This window comes from Equus caballus, chromosome 3 (assembly GCF_041296265.1).
Source record: "Equus caballus isolate H_3958 breed thoroughbred chromosome 3, TB-T2T, whole genome shotgun sequence".
Taxonomy (NCBI): domain Eukaryota; kingdom Metazoa; phylum Chordata; class Mammalia; order Perissodactyla; family Equidae; genus Equus; species Equus caballus.
The window spans coordinates 8178269-8193638 of NC_091686.1; the positions used below are offsets into that span (position 1 = coordinate 8178269).

At 40.3% G+C, this 15370-nt stretch overlaps 1 long non-coding RNA gene across 1 annotated transcript; it reads left to right on the plus strand.

Moving 5' to 3' along the window:
- The first annotated feature begins 1414 nt into the window (after positions 1–1414).
- LOC138923567 (uncharacterized) lies at positions 1415–4896 on the plus strand. The gene is made up of 2 exons (XR_011437319.1): positions 1415–1525; positions 2574–4896. It is a non-coding gene; the product is annotated as an uncharacterized lncRNA (long non-coding RNA).
- Positions 4897–15370: the final 10474 nt, after the last annotated feature.

The following is a 15370-nucleotide window of genomic DNA, read 5'->3' on the forward strand; positions in this document are numbered from 1 at the left end:
GAAAGAAGCTGCACAAAAGAGTACATGATTCTGTTTCTATGAAGTACAACACCCAGAAAACTGAAATATACTGATAGAGGTCAGGGTAGTGGGTACCTTTGAGGGTGATGGGGCAGGAAGAGGGGTGGTGGGCATGGCCTGGAACTGAGCTCAGGATGGAATCTGGGATGCTCATCATATTCTTTGTCTTGATCTGGATGCTACTATACAGGCATGATTAGTTAGTGAAAATTCATAAAAATTACTGCTTTGTGTATTATATTCACTTAAAAAAATCAAAAATTTGTACCAGTCTTAAGAACTTACTGTTTAATAGAGGAGAGAATACTGTTTTGGACAAAGTTACTGAGAATTTTATAAATCATAGCAATAGAATACAATATAACAAGTCAAATGTGCAATTATTTGATTCTGGACTTTATAGCATGAGATACACAAATCCTACTTAACCTTACCTAAAGCATATATTGAGTACATTGGCTCTCATATTTGAAAAGTCTAGGAGGTAAATTGAGCTTCAAATGTAATTTTATAAAAGGGCACAGGTAGATAGATGATAGATGGATAGATAGATTGATGGATAAATGGACAGATGACGGATGGATGGATGGATGGGTGGGTGGATGGATGGAAGGTCAGCTAGACTGGTAGATAAATTCATTATCAATCATCCCCCTGTAAAGAAAGAACTCTGTTTCCTACAGGTCAAGGTTTAAAAGCTGTTCCTCTAGGCCACCAGGGTGTGTCCAGAAACCTTGCCAATATCAGCCATGATGCCCACTGGGCTGGGCCCCTCCCCACCACTGAACATTCATGGTCATGCTGACACCACACCTCTCCTGGCCTTTATCCTCCTATCCATCCTTTAAGTCCTAACTTCAGTTCCAGTTCATCCAGATAGACAGCAATATCTTTGCGAACAAATTCCCTTTTATTGGCCAGGAAAGTGCCAAGTTAGGTTATCTCCCCAGCCCCTCTTCCCTGGGAATAAGATGACGCACACCCTTAACACAAACTTCCAGCAGAGCACAAGGGCCATGACCCCGTGGGTCTGTCTGAGCTGGGGGAAGGGAGGCTCACCCTGTAGATGTGTTACCTGGGGTGCGCCAGGCAGGGCAGCTTCCCAGGTGCAGGGCCTCAGCCCACCTCCCTCCCCCCACCTCTGCCCAGGGGAAGCCCCTTACTTGCAGCCAGGGCTACAGGCTCACAGGGAGGCGAAGTGGGCCTCGGGGTGGGGCAGGCAAATTAGGAAAGAAAAAGACTGTGGGCCCAACCTCTGTTCCGCCTGTGAGTCTAGTCATTTCAGTCAGAATTTTCAGGTGATGGATTGTACGTTTCCCCTTTCCAGATGTTACAGGGAAAAGGGACAATGATGAATGGTACTGTTTGTAATTTAACTCTTTCCTATGGTTTTCTTCTCAGTTCAAGTTCTACAGTATCACATCATCAGCGCCCCAGGAGCCTCAGATGGAGAGCTTTTTTCCTTTGTATTGCTGTCCTCTGCTGGACATTACGACACTCACAGGTAAAGACTGATTTGGGTGGTCTCCAAAATTTTGTTTTGGTTTGCTTTAACTGGTTCAGGCCCAAAGTCGTTTGGAAAAAAACAAAAAGAAAGGGAAGGATTTTCTGTAAACAAATAAATTGTTTAATTTACAACAAGAGTGTAATTAAATATTTTATGTTTTACCATGATGTAAAAGCAGAGGTGAATTGTGAAATACATGCAGCCATGTTGCTGAGGAGGCTGAAGTGATGGGACGCTTTAGGGAAGTGAATGTGTAGAACACAGGAGAGAATTTACAAAGGGCGTGGATTTTGACCCAGTCCGTCTTCTGCAATTCAGATGACAGATATACTTTTTAAAACTAAAAGTACTCATTCCCAAAGTTGCTCATCAAATTGTGCCCGTGAAAGTCCAGGAGCAGCTGGTGGCTAAAGAGATTGTGATGGATCCTCATCAGGCAGGTATGCAAGGCGATTTTTGGAAAATCCTCTAGCATCGTGGAAAATGCTTATGCCACACTGTTAATACTCAACAGTTCTTAATCAGGGTGGGCATTGAAAGCCTAAAAACTGAAAATGTAGATTTTCAGGACCCATCCCAGAAGATTCTGCTTCAGTTGGACTGGGGAGGGACCTTGGTATTGGAATTTAGGAAATTCCTCCAAGTGAGTCTTCTCTTACAGCCCACAGAAAACCCTGAGTTCAATGAGAAAAAGCAGGATGCCAAGTGGCATTGATATTTCAACTTTAACTCAATAAAACATCTGATTGCATGTGGACGGGAACAAGGATGGAAGTAGGCCCTGTATCAGCATGACTTGGAAATATTCTCCTTCTTTGCAAGACACCTATTTAAATTAGACCCATATTTGAGGATGCTGGGACTGTGAGAAGGATATAAATAATACACGTAATGCCATTGAAAATGATCGTATTTTTTAAATGACTTCAGTGGTGTTTTTAATCTGTTGGTTTCTCCAAATATCAATGGAGACATTAATCTTCTGCAGCTGCAGAGGAAACTGAATTTCCAGCTTGTTTGTATGTGGTTTTGTCTCTCTTCCCAGAGCCATAAAGTGACCCATACGTTGTGACCCTCCCCTCCCACAACCTCCTAAACCAGAGACAATCAACAGCTTTGGAGCATCTGCTGAGGGAGGCAGGCAGCGCGGCAGGAAGAGTCCTGCTCTGGAGAAACAAGAGACTCAAGGTCTGGTCTGGACTTGCTGCTAACTCAGTGAGTGATGCTGGGTGACTCCCTTCACCATTCCACAGATTACTGTAAAATGAGAGGTCAGGGGTCCAAACTTAAATACCTTGAGGGATCAGGTAATATCAGTGAGTGAAATAGGCCAGGCACAAGACAAAGGGGTATAGTGAGGATGGTGGAAAGTTGAGAGCTCATGCCTTTGTAAAAGGGGCAGCCACATCTCAGTTCCTGCAGATCAGTTGTCTCCAAGGATAGGTGTCACTGAGAATAGTTGTACAAGTGGTGGACTGCACAAGGGCACTATTTCAGAGGAGGTGTCGTTCACATCACTGATGTAGATGTTTACCAATGGCAGCTTCCTGGAAGATGTCTGTAGAGGGTTTACAGGAAAAGATGCCTTCTCATTGCACAAAGGTGCTGCATGGGCTGTCAGAAGCCCTGGTTACCATGTGGGAATGCAGCTCCAAGGTGTCCAGATCTTTTTTTCTGGAAAAGCTGGAAATATGGCTGCTAATGTGAAGTTTCCCTAATTTAAATTTAGCTGGAAACTAATTCCAAAGCATTTTTGACATTGTGTGGGCTAAACAAAACACTCCTGGGGGCTGGATTCAGGCTATGATTGGCGATCTCTGACCCAGATGACTGTAAGTTACTGACATCCCAGAAACCCTCCTCCTCTGTGCTCCTCATTCTCTAGGATCCATTAAGTTTCAGATGTACCAGGTTGGGGAATTAAACGATGATGTGAAAGATCCACCATCCCTGCATCTTGTAGGTCCTCAGAGGAGGCGCTAAACTCTGCCACACCCCTCCCCAAGGATACAATATTGTTTTCTTACTCACTATCTTGGCCATTGGTTGGGTGCCTCCTGGATTCTGGCAGTTTCAGATGTTTCCATTTGACCTTCCATACTATGATAGCTCTTACGCCATAGACTAGAGACCCTATATTGGAGATTGATCTAATTTCCAAGTAGATCAAGCCCAAATTATGAACTTGAACACTGGAGAAATGACCACTGGGTGGGGTCCATTGAGCCAGTGGATACACCATGAGCTGGACTTTCGCCAAGACTCCATTTATTACCTAGTCCCTTCAGGACCCTACTCTAACAAGGGGGGTCATAATAACACTTAAGTCTCCAGATATTAATGTCAATTCAAACTCTGTCTCCAGTAGTCTTGGAAATGCTTGCTCAGCACATAGTCACTCAAGTAAATAGCCGCAGGTCCTTTTGAAGAAGAACTAGGAAAATTGTGACAATATATGGTTACCATAATGTTGCCCAGCCCCTCTTCCAAGGGACACAGTCCTCCACCCATTCAATGCTTTCCACATCTTAATATTGGCTCAGGTCTCCTTCTCTCACCAGGGTATGGACTACATGAGGGGAGGGACATTTTGGAATCATCTTCACCATCAAAGACCAGTGTTGAGCCTGACTGAACAGGATTATAATAAATGTTAAATATAAAATTGTAAATGTGATTCTCATGCAATTTGATAAAGAGGAATTTTAATAAAATGTGTACTTGAATTACCCAAACCCAGGAAAATACTCAAATCTGACAGCTATTATGACTATAAAGAGCCTCAACTGGATTTTGGTGGGCTAGTCTTAAAATGGAAACACCTTACAGACAAAACTATTCAACTGGATCTCAGAACCACGTGATAGTGACCTTCCAGGCAAGAATGGATCAGTGTCACACTCACTAAAAGGAAATTTATTTGGGTGCCTCTGGTAGTGCATAAGCTGAGTCTGTGGAGGGTCCTGTAAGCACCTGGGTATGCTGGGCCTCCTTTATATATTCCATCAAGCTGAGAAGGAATTAAATCTATGAAAGGTAAATGACTATCATAAAGACATTACAGGGGCCAGCCAGGTGGTGCAGCAGTTACATTTGCACATTCTGCTTCAGTGGCCTGGGGTTCGCCAGTTCAGATCCCCAGTGTAGACATGGCACCACTTGTCAAGCCATGCTGTAGTAGGCATCAGACTCATAAAAGAGAGGAACATGGGTACAGATGTCAGCTCAGGGCTAATCTTCCTCAAAAAAAGAATAAAAATTAAAAAAAAAAGACATTACAGAGTTTAGAGGGAAAATTGGAAAAAATGAGTGAAAAGTTTTAGAATTAAAGTAGAGAAATGAAAACTCTACAAGAAACCAAAGAAAAATCCTACAGCTGAAAACTACAGTATATTGAATAAAGAATCAATTGAGTAGGCTCCACAGAAAACTGAAGAAAGCTGAAGAAAAAGAAAATTAGTGATCTTAAGGACATGGTAATGGTAAGTTCCAAACTGAAGCACAAAGTGGAACAAAAAGGAATAAAAAGAGCATCAATAACATGAAGTACAATATGAAATGGTCTGACACGTGCATAATGAAGGCCAGAGGAGAGTAGAAGGAGAAGGAAGTAGCAGAACTATTTGAGAGATGTTGGTTAAAAAACTGATGAAAGACATCAACCTACATATCTAAGAATCTCCACAAATCCCAAATGGATAAACACAAGGAAAGATGTTACACCTTAGCACATCATAATCAATCATTGAAAACTCAAGTTAAAAAAATCTAACCAGCAGCCACAGAATAAAATACCCCTTGATTTTAGAGGAAAGCAATGAGAATGATAGCTAGTTTTCTTAGAACAATGGAAGGCAGAAGATAGCAGAATGATGAAAGTAAAAGCACTCTCCATCCAAAACTTTTTATCCATGGAAAATATCGTTCAAGATGGAAGAAGAAATAAAGACATACAGAAAAGAAATGCAGAGAGAATATGTTATGGCTAGGCCCTTACTGCAAGAAAGGCTAAAGGATGTTCTTCAGGAGATGTGGGGTGCCATTAGAGAAAATGGTGCCATGAGGAATCTCAAGGGCCCATCATTCCACAAAAACAGTGAGGACACTGGTAAAAAAAAAAAAAAAAACTGTCAGAGTCAACTTTCTATGAACTCTGGAAATGAGTCAACACTGTACATAACCAGGCGAACACTGAATCTAGAAAAAGGTGGCTGAATCTTGTAGGACAGCTTTGTGGCATGGTAACCTACTTTGCCACTCCCCCACCCCCCCATCCCCATCTCCATAGCAGTCCAGTGTCTCCTGAAGGACTAGTTCAAAAGACTTGCTTTTATTGAGGCTAAATCACAAGTTTCCCAACATGAAGAGGTGACTAATCAGAGGGCTTTTGTCAAAAACACTTAAAGACAAATGTATTAGCTGCTGCCACATGGGACAAAGCATATTAGATGGAGCAAACAACAGACAAACAGAAAAGCTTGAGAGGGAAAACTTGGGAGTGAGCTACTTTGGAGAATAAAGGCTTTGAGAGCTCCCACCTTGAGAATCTAAAAAGGCCATGTGTATGTCAAGGCGGAGGAGCACACTCAGAAGAGACCTGTAAAGATCCTAAGGTCTCACATATGTCTGACCTTCAGGCTCTCTCCAAATAACTATGAAGGCTACGACAGAGTCGTAAATTGCCCAGCTGAGTATTGAAGACATACCCCAACAAAGAGAGCACATCTGCAAAAACTAGGAATTGTGGTGGAGGGGAGATTGGTGCCATTGCTGTTCTAGGAATTTAAAGGAATCTTTTGTCAATTCACTAGCTGGCCACTAAGGTAGTCAAAGATTTCAGTGGCCACACAGAACAAACAATACAGGCTTCACCAAATTAGTTCATAAAAGTCACTACAACTAGCAGCACCAACCACAAGCAGTAAAAACAAGCCCTATGCGTGTGACTTCCAGAGTTGCCACCTTATACTATTCAAGATCACCAGTTTTCAACAAAAATTTATGAGGCCAGCAAAGAAATAAGGAAGCACTGGCCATATACACAAGGAGATAAGAATTAATAAAACTTGTCCCTGAGGAAGAATGGACATTGGATTTACCAGAAAAAGACTTTAAATGACTATTTTAAATATGCCCAAGAACTAAAGGAAAGTATGAACAAAGAACTACAGTGAACCACGAGAATGACATCTCATCAAACAGAGAAGAGCAATGAAGACTTAGAAAGTTTTAAAAGGAATCTAACAGAAATGCTGGCATTGAAAAGTACAATAACTGCAATGAAAACTTTACCAGAGGGGTTCAACAGCAGATCTCTGTAGGCAGAATAAGTGAACTAGAAGATAGGTCAACTGAGATTACCTAATTCAAGGAGCAGAAAGCAAAGAGAATGAAGAAAAATAAAGCCTACACTGTGGCATTTCATCAAGAATCCCAGTATAGAATATGTAATAGGAATCTCAGAAGGAGAGCAGAGAGAGACAAAGGGACAAAGAGTAATTGAAGAAATAAAAGCAAAAAATTCACAAATTTGATGAAAGACATGAATTTACACATCTAAGAAATTCAACAAGCCCCAAGAACTATTAACTCAAGTCAAAGACAAAGAGAGAATCCTGAAAGCCACCTGAGAGCAGCAACTCTACACAGACAAGTTATCACTGATAAGATTCATAGCTGCTTTCTCATCAGACACCACAGAGGCATTAGAATGACATGTTCAAAGTACTGAAAGAAAAAAACCCTGTGAGTTAAGAATTCTACATCCAACAAAATTGTGCTTCAAAAATGAGAGATAAGTTAAGACATTCCCAGAAAAACAAAAACTAAGACCGGTTTTCACTAGTGTATCAGTGCTACAAGAAATGCTAGAAGGAGTTCTTCTGGCAGAAATAGACAGTAACCTAAACCCAAATGAAGAAATAAAAATCACTATACCAGCAGAAAGGGGGGTGAGGGATGGGCACCAAAGGGTGAAGTGGTGCACCTACAACGTGACTGACAAACAATAATGTACAACTGAAATTTCACAAAGTTGTAAACTACCATAATCTTCAAAAGAGTAAAAAACATCAGTAGTACAGGTAACAACATAGGTAAGTTTAAGAGTCAGTACTAATGTACTTGTGGTTTGTGATGCCTCTTTTTATATGACAAAATAAAACAATAATTATAACTGATATTAATGGACACAAAATGTAAAACGATACAATTGTTCACAAAAACGAAATGAAGGGATGTAGAGCTATAGAGGAGAAAAGGTTTCAGACACTATTGCAACTGACTTGGTATGAATCCAAAGTAGATTGTTGTAAATTCAGATATTAAGTGTAATCCCCAAAGGAATCAGTAAAGAGTAATTGGAAAATATTCAGGCATAACTCACTTTATTGTGTTTCATTTTACTGCACGTTGCAGATATTGCCTTTTTTGCAAATTGAAAGTTTCTGCAACCTTGCATCAAGCAAGTCTATTGGCACCATTTTTCCAACAGCATTTGTTTACTTCATGCCTCTTTGTCACATTTTGGTAATTCTTGCAATATTTCACCGTTTTCCTTACTATTATATTTGTTATTGTGATCTGTGATTAGTGATATTTGATGTTACTACTATAATTGTTTGGGGGTGCCTTGAATAGCTCCCAGATAAGATGGTGAATTTAATCAATAAAAGAGTGTTCTGACTGCTCCACCGACCGGATATTTCCATGTCTCTCTCCTCCTTGGCGTCCCTCTTTCCTGAGACACAGCAATATGGAAATAAGCCCAATTAATAACCTTGCAATGACCTCTAAGTGTCCAAGTGTAAAACAAGAGTCTCACATCTCTCACTTTAAATCAAAAGCTGCAAATGATTAAGTTTAGTGAGGAAGGCATGTCAAAAGCCGAGATACGATGAAACTAAGCTTCCTGCACCAAATAGTTAGACAAGTAGAGAATGCAAAGGAAAAGTTCTTGAAGGAGATGAAAATGCTACTCAAGTGAACACATGAATGACAAGAAAGTAAAACAGCCTTATTGCTGATACAAAGAAAGTTTTAGTGCTCTGGATTGAAGATCAAACCAGCCACAACAGTCACTTAAGCCAAAGCCTAATCCAGAGCAAGACCCTAACTCTCTTCACTTCTATAAAGGCTGAGAGAGGTGAAGAAGCTGCAGAAGAAAAACTTGAAGCTAGCAGATGTTAGTTCATCAGGTGTAAGGAAAGAAGCCATCGCTATAACAGAAAAGTGCAAGGGGAAGCAAAAAATGCTGATGTAGAAGCTGCAGCAAGTCGACCAGAAGATGTAGCTATAATAATTAATGAAAGTGGGTACACTAAACAACAGATTTTCAATGTACATGAAACAGCCTTATATTGGAAGATGATGCCATCTAGGACTTTCACATCTAGAAAGGAGAAGTCAGTGTTTGGCTTAAAAAATTCAAAAGACAGGATGACTCTCTTGTAAGGGGATAATGCAGCTGGTGACTTTACATTCAAGCCAATGCTCATTTACTGTTCCAAAGATCCCAAGGCCCTTAAGAATTATGCTAAATCTACTCTGCCTGTGCTCGATAAATGGAATAACAAAGCATGGAGGAAAGCACATCTGTTATCAGTGGTTTACTGAATATTTTAAGCCCATTGTTGAGACCTACTGCTTAGGAAAAAAGATTGCTTTCAAAATATTACTTTCTGTGGACAATGCACCTGGTCACCCAAGAGCTGTGATGGACACGTACAACGAGATTGAGGTTTATTTTCTTACCTGCTAACACAACACCCATTCTGCAGCCCATGAATCAAGGAGTAATTTTGACTTTCAAGTCTTATGATTTAAGAAATACATTTTGTTAGGCTATGGCTGCCGTAGATAGTGATTCCTCTGATGGGTCTGGGCAAAGTAAATTGAAAACCTTCTGGAAATGGTTCACCATTCTAGATGCCATTAAGAACATTCATGATTCATGGGAAGAGATCAAAATGTCATGGAAAGAGTTTGGAAGAATTGGATTCCAAGCCTCACGGATTACTTTGAGGGGTTCAAGTCTTATTAGAAGAAGTAACTGCAGGTGTGGTGGAAATAGCAAGGGAAATAGAAGTATTAGAAGGGGAGCCTGAAGAAGTGGCTCAGTTGCCGCAATCTCATAATAAAACTTTGATGGATGTGGAGATGCTTCTTATGAACAAGAAAAGAAAGTAGTTTCTTGAGATGGAATCCACTCCTGGTAAAGATGCTATGAAGATTGTTGAAATGACAGCCAGAGATTTAGAATATGTCATAAATTTAGCCAACATATTAGCACACAGTTTGACAGGATTCACTCCAATTTTGAAAGAAGTTCTGTTGTGAGTAAAATGCAAGCAAACAGCATTGCGTGCTACACACAAATAGTGCGTGAAAGGAAGAGTCAATTGATGAGGCAAACTTCATTGTTGCTTTATTTTGGGAAAAGGCCATTGCCACCCCAACCTTCAGCAACCTCCACCCTAATCAACACCGAAGAAAGACCCACCAGCAGCCAAATATTATGACTCCCTGAAGGCTCAGATGATTGGAAGCATATTTTAGCAATAAAGTATTTTTTAATTAAGGTATGCATGTTGTTTTTTAGACAATGCTATCGCACACTTACTAGATAAGAGTATAATGTAAACATAACCTTTATATGCACTAGGAAAAGAAATAATTTGTGTGACTGGCTTTACTGTGATATTTGTTTTCTTACAGTTGTCTAGACTGAAACCCACAATATCTCGGAGGTATGCCTGTATGGTAAAAGAAATAATAAGGGGAACAAAATGGCACCCGAAAAATATCTCACACGGAAGGATGTGTAATGGAATAATTGAGCATCAAAAAGATTCAAGACATATAGAAGACAAGTGACAAAATGGCAGAGTCTATCCTTTCTTATATTATATTAAATATAAATATAAAATACATTACGTTAAATATATATAGATATATTTTACACTATATAAAATATTTAACTCTGCAATTAAAAGACACAATCAGTGGAGTAGAGAAAAATACATGATGTAACTGCACACTATCTATAAGAGACTCTCCTTATAACCAGAGATGCAAATAGGTTGAAACTGGAAGCGTAGAACAAGATATTCTGTGCAAACAGCAACCAAAAGGGAGCTGGAGTTGTTATACAAATATCAGACAAAATAGAGCTTAAGACAAAAAATGTTACAATAGATTCAGAAGGATATTATCTAGTGATAAAAGGGTCAACTCACCAGGAAGACGTAACAATTATAAACATTCATACACCTATCAACAGAGCCACACAGTAAATGAAGCAGAAACTCAACAGGACTAAGGGGAGAAATAGACAGTTCCAAAACAATAGTGGGAGACTTCAATATACCACTTTCAATACAGCATGGAACACCTAGACAGAAAATTGCCGAGGACATTAAAGACTTGAAAAACACTATAAGCCAACTAGACCTAGCAGACATATATAGCACACGCTATACAACAAAAAAACAAAAGACACATTCTTCTCAAGTGTACATGGGACATTCTCCAAGACATACCATATGTTGGGTTACAGAACAAGTCTTAAAAAATCTAAAAAGTCTGAAAGCATACAAACTATCTTCTCCTACTATGATGAAGTGAAGGTGGAAATCAGTAACAAAAGGAAATTCAGAAAGTTGAGAAATAGGTGAAGTCTAAACATGAAGCTCTTAAACAACCAGTAGGTCAAAGAAGAAATCACAAGAGAATTGAGAAATACTTTGAGATGATGAAACCAAACACAACATGCCACAACTTATTGGATGCACTGAAAGCCGGGCTCAGAGGGAGATTTATGCTTGTAAATGCACACATAGAAAAGAAGAAGGATCTCAAATAAATAACCAGATCTTCCACTTGAAGGAACTGTAAAAAGAAGAAAACACTAAATCCAAAACAAGCAGAAGAATGGAAGCAACAACTATAAGAGTGGAGATACACAAAATAAAGAACAGAAAAACAATGAAGAGATTCAATGAAAACAAAAGCTGGTTGTTTCAAAAGATTAACAAAATTGAAAAAGTCTTTTTCTAGATTGACTAAGGCAAAGAAAAAAAAAACCACTCAAAATATTAAAATCAGTAATGAAAGTGGGAACGTTACTACCGAAATTGCAAGATATTCCTCAGGCTGAAAGAAAATAACAAATCAAGTATAATGCAAATGTATTATGGGGTTCCGACGCACAGGTAAAAGATATGCAAAATAGCAATAAGCAGGGTAAAGGGATTGATGCTGTGTTAAGTTTCTTGTATTACGTGGCTAAAAACCTCAACAGCAGAGACAAAAAGCAAAAGAGAATCACGTAAAATACTTAATATCTAAAAAAAATAGGAAAAGGGAGTCGACAAAAGAACTGATGGGAAAAGGTACAAAACCAATAGCTAGAGGGTAGACTTAAGCTGACCCACATAGGTATTTTCACATTTGTGAAAATGGACTGAGCACTGCCATTTAAGAGAGGGATGCACATTCAGTACAAGAGACTTCAAGGTAAGAAATATTACCAGAGATAAAGAGGATCATTTTTGAGCGATGTAAAGAAAATACCATGATCAGGAAGATATAACAATACTAATTGTGTGTGCACCTAACAACAGGGCCTCACAGGACATGCAGTAAAAATTGAACAAAAGACGTGGAAAAGGTTACGATGGGGGGCCGGCCCGTGGCGCAGTGGTTAAGTGCGCATGTTCCGCCTCGGGCGGCCCTGGGTTACCCCGTTTGGATCCGGGTGCGGACATGGCACCGCTTGGCAAGCCATGCTATGGTAGGCGTCCCACATACAAACTAGAGGAAGATGGGCACGGATGTTAGCTCAGGGCCAGCCTTCCTCAGCAAAAAGAGCAGGATTGGCAGCATTTAGCTCAGGGCTAATCTTCCTCCCAAAAAAACAAAAAAGAAAAAGAAAATGTTACAATGGTAGTTGGAAGTTCTAGCATAGCTCTGTTGATAATTAATAGAATAAGCTGAAAAATCAGTAAAGATATATATTTGAACAGCAGAACTAATCAATTTGACCTAGCTGACATATATAGGACACCACACTAACAGCTGCAGATTATACAATCTTTACAAGAAGACATGGAACATTTACCAGCATAGACCATACACTGGGCCCTAAAACAAGTTTTAATAAATTGCCAAGTATTAAAATAATATAGAGAATATTCCCTGATCGCAATGTAGAAATGAGTGACAAATAGATCATTAGAAATTTCAAAACACTTTGAAACTAAACAACAAACTTCCAAAGTACCCATGAGGCAAAGGAGAAACTCACAAGGGCAATTAGACAGTGAGTTCAGGGATGGGTGGACTGTAGATAACATAAGAGGATTGATGTCACCTGCAGAAGCGTGACATCAGGGGAGATGCTTGTTGTTGGGCTGGCACTCAGAAGTGGGTTTATTCAAGTAATTTGGGGCCTGATGAGCTGATTTTCAGAAGCAAGGAGCTAGGAATGATTTGGTGATTTGCAAAAGTTTGTTCACTGAAGCAAGTGTCATTGATCAATTGAGCAAGTTTAGAACCAGTTCTGGTGGCTACCTGTTACCATGGGTACAGAACAATAAGCCTGCTGCTAAGTTTGTGGGAACATATTTATATTCAATATGAAAAACTCAATTTCTATCGATTAACCAAAGAATCAGAAAATAAGACTTTTAAATGCTAATTACAATAGCATCAAAAAACATCAAATACTAAGGGACACATTTAATGGAAGATTTGAGGACCTCTGACTTAAAAACTATGAAACGTTGCTAGGAAAAATTAAAGAAGATCTAAATAAGTGGAAAGATAAACCATGTTTATGAATTCAAGGATTCAATATTATTAAGATGCCAATTCTCCCCAAACTGACTTATCTGAGCCAATTCAATCTACGTGAAAATTTCAGCAGGGTTTTTCTGTATAAATTTAAAAGCTGAGTCCAAAACTTATGTGGAAATCCAAAGGACATTGAAAACTATTGGAAGAATTACACTACCAGATATTGTCACTTCCCATAACAGTATCTTGACTCTTACCTTATTATTCACAAAAATTAATTTAGGACTATCATAAACCTAAATGTGAAAACTAAACTATACAGTTTCCAGAAGAAAACGTAGGAGACTATTTTCATGATATGAGGATAGGCAGAGGTTTCTGAGCGAGGATACGAAAGGCACCAATCAGAAAAGGAAAAAGACTGATAAACTGGACTTCATCCAAATTAAAAACTTCTGTTCCTCAAGAGACACCATTACAAAGGCCAGAAGACAAGCCACAGACTGGGAGAAAACATTCGCAATATGTATTCCTGACAAAGGAATTGTGTCAGGAATACATAAGAATTCACACACCTCAATGATAAAAAGACAAAAACCTCATTAAAAATGGACAAAAGACTTGATCAAGCACTTTACAAATGAAGCTGTCCAAATATCCAATAAGCACATGAAGGGATGCTCAGTATAGTCAGCCATCAGGGAAACGTGACTAAAACCACAGTGAATACCATTACACACCCACCAAAAGGGCTAAAAATAAAAAATAAAGCAACTAAGTACATCACTTATTGGCAAAGAGGCAGAGTGTTCATTGCTGGGAGGAGTTAAACTAGTAAAACCATTTTGTAAACCTGGGCGCAGGCATCCAGGAGTGGTTTCTCTTGTGCTGGCTGAGCCTCAGCCTTAGGCAGACCCTGTGTCACTGGGTCATGGAGAGGGGGCTTTCTCAGTGGTTCTGCCCCTCCCCAGCAGTAAAAGATCTCTAAGGACCAGGACCCAGGATGGTCTCCTGTTCTTCTCCCAGGGACAGAGTGTTTCTAAATGTTCCTCTTTCCATACCCTCAAGAGGTCATCCCCATGGCTCCAAGGGAGGCAGATTTGCTGCCCTTTTCCTAAAGGTTTAGGGATTTCGTTCCTTAAGGGAGAAGCATTTGAGCAGGGCTTCCTGCCTGCACCCCTGAAGCAGGCTTTCTCTGGTCTTACTACGTGATCCCCATCTTTCTCAGGAGCCCCTGATGGACGTCCATGGAGAAGAGTCTATGTAAACTGCCCCTGTGCGTCTGTGACTCCGAGGACTTTATACTCTCATACAAGCCCACACTTGCCCTTTAGCACTTGATTAAGAATTTTAGGGTAATTCTACTCACACCAATGGTGACCCCATCTTCCACCTGTAGCAGACGGTGAGTCAGCCTCCACACCCCATCTGTGCTCCAAAGTGACTGTCTTCCTGAGACCTCAGGGTAATTGTTCACCTGCAACCTCAGCTCTTTGAATGGTTCAGGAAAAGTCACGATTTTGTGGATATTCCAGTGTTTCCTTGCTGTTAGGGTGGGAGCGTCACTCCCTAGAGCTTTCTACAGGCAGCAGAAGCCAGAAGTCACCCGAGGGATTCTGAAAGAGGCAGTTTTAGGGTAACACTTCAGGGACTCACGCTAAGGCGGTCACTACTTGGACCTTGAGTGGTCCAGGCTACAGAAGGGGCTCAGATAAGTTGTTGGAAGAGACGGCCTCAGCGAGTGGCCTGTGAAGATGCTGTGTACGTTGACGAAAGAATTGTAGACCTGTGTAAAGGTCATTAATGGCCACACAAGGTGCCACAGGGTCACCACAGCACCTCCTCCTCTCCCTCACTCAAGGCACATTATCAGTCTATGCCACTTCGGTCTCTACGTTTGGCTCCACATGGAAGAGAGGGACACTGCACTCTGGTAACACACAGCCTGTTGTTGCAAGTTGTTGTGGGAACAGAGACATGGAGCAGATTCAGAGTGTGTGTCAGCAACTCCCAGGGCCCAGCCTGCTGGACTCAGCTTGTCCAGAG